General features: G+C 36.5%; 1 pseudogene; it reads right to left on the bottom strand.

The window, feature by feature from the left end:
• Window positions 1-886: 886 nt before the first annotated feature.
• On the bottom strand, window positions 887-2,067 carry LOC131170338 (uncharacterized mitochondrial protein AtMg00810-like; annotated as a pseudogene).
• Window positions 2,068-2,353: the final 286 nt, after the last annotated feature.

The following is a 2,353-nucleotide window of genomic DNA, read 5'->3' as shown; positions in this document are numbered from 1 at the left end:
GAAACTAGAAATAAAAGCTTTACGGCTCTAATAGTATGTTAAAAGAAAGAATATAAGTAATGAAGGAAAGGATTGTGTATTTGTCTGTGTCTTATTTACAGAGATATTACATCTATTTATACATAAGAATATGAGCTAATTTAGATAAGAATAATAATTATTATAATTATGCTACACAAATCTCCTGTAATCATGCTAATTGTTATAATTATGCTACATAAATCTCCTATAATCATGCTAATTGCTATAATTATGCTAACAACGTCAATCCTTATATGGATTAAAACAAGCCCTGCGGGCTTGGTTTCATCGGCTCCAATTGTTCCTCTTGAGTATCGGCTTCACTTCATCCAAGGCAGATTATTCTTTATTTATTTTGCAAGATGGCAGCACACAACTCTATGCCCTTGTATATGTTGATGACATCCTCATGGCATGTTCCTCAGATGTTAAACTCCAATGGTTTTTATCTCTGTTAGAAGAAAGAATACAAGTAATAAAGGAAAGGATTATGTATTTGTCTGTGTCTTATTTACAAAGATATTACATCTATTTATACATGAGAATATGAGCTAATTTAGACAAGAATAATAATTGCTGTAATTATGCTACACAAATCTCCTTTAATCATGCTAATTGTTGTAATTATGCTACATAAATCTCCTATAATCATGCTAATTGCTGTAATTATACTAACACCTCCCCCTCAAACTCAAGGTGATAGCACAGGTGCCAACTTGAGTTTGCTTAAGAGATCCTAAAAGCGAGCGAGAGGATGCGTTTTGGTGAATATATCAGTGGTTTGGCTGACAGAGGAGACCAGAATTAAACATATGGTGCCATGAGCAACATGATGACGTATAAAATGACAATCAATTTTGATGTGTTTGGTACGCTCATGAAATATATCATTATGAGATATCTATATGGCACTTCTATTATCGCAATGAAGCATTGTGGCAGAAGAATGAGTGACACCCAAGTTAGTTAATAACCACCATAACTAAAGTAATTCAGATGTAGCATCAGCAAGAGCACGATATTCAGATTCTGTACTAGAACGTGCAACAACAGTTTGCTTTTTGCTATGCCAAGAGATAAGAGAATTACCTAAGAAGAAACAATAACCAGTTATAGAGCGCTGATCTGTCAGATCCCAATCAACATCAGAGTAGCCAGATAATACAAGGGAGGAGGTAGCGGAAAAGTGCAAACCATGAAAAAGAGTGCCTTTGATATAACGAAGGATTCGAAGTACTGCAGAGAAATGAGTTGAGCGAGGAGCAGACATAAACTGGCTGACCATATGAACAGCATATGAAATATCAGGTCGTGTAACTGTGAGATAAATAAGACTCCCGACACGCTATCGATATAAAGTAGGATCATCAAGAGGAGTGTCATCAAGAGGTGTAAGTTTGCAGTTGAGCTCCAATGGGGTTAATACTGTTTTGCTATCAGTGATGCCTGCTCGAGAAAGTAAGTCGGATGCATACTTGGCTTGAGATAGATAATAGCCATCAGAATTTTGAGAAACTTTAAGACCCAAAAAATAGCTGAGAGAACCCAGGTTTTTCATTTTAAAATGCTGATTAAGATAATGTTGTAACTCTGAAATAGCAGATGAATCATCTCCTGTTATTATCGTATCATTAACATAAAGCAATAGAAGAACAATACCACTGTCAGTTCAGCAAGTGAATAATGCAGAATCATGTGAACTAGAGAGAAAACCAAGTTGAGCAAGAGTGGAACTAAATTTGGCAAACTAGACCCTGGGAGCTTATTTTAATCCATATAAGGCTCGACGAAGTTTGCAAACTTTATGAGGAGAATGATAACCAGGAGAGGAATGCATATAAACCTCTTCTATTAAATCACCATGAAGAAAAGCATTTTTAATATCCATCTAGAAAAGTTTCCATTTACGAACTGCAGCAATAGCTAAGAGACTGCAAATAGATGTTAATCGGGCCACTGAAGCAAAAGTTTCTTCATAGTCAATACCATACTCTTGAGTGTACCCTTTGGTTACCAAGCGAGCTTTGTAGCATTCAATAGTTCCATTAGAACGAGTCTTGATTTTGTAAATCCATTTACAACCAATAGGGGACTTGTTTGGTGGAAGATCAACTAAATCCCAAGTATGAGTTTTCTCTAAAGCCTGAAGTTCGTCAGTCATAGCTTGCTGCCAAAGAGGGTCAGTACTTGCCTCACGATAAGAACGAGGCTCATGAAGGGTTGCAATAGTAGGGTAACAGTGAAATTTAGAAAGATAATGAGGAGTTTCTCTTACACGGGTAGAACGACAAAGAGTAGTTCTAGGAGGAGATGCAGGTGCAGGTACTGAATC

This window comes from Hevea brasiliensis, chromosome 11, assembly GCF_030052815.1.
Source record: "Hevea brasiliensis isolate MT/VB/25A 57/8 chromosome 11, ASM3005281v1, whole genome shotgun sequence".
In the NCBI taxonomy this organism is placed as follows: Eukaryota; Viridiplantae; Streptophyta; class Magnoliopsida; order Malpighiales; family Euphorbiaceae; genus Hevea; species Hevea brasiliensis.
The sequence above is the reverse complement of the archived record's forward strand: the minus strand, read 5'-3'. Positions and strand labels throughout refer to the sequence as shown.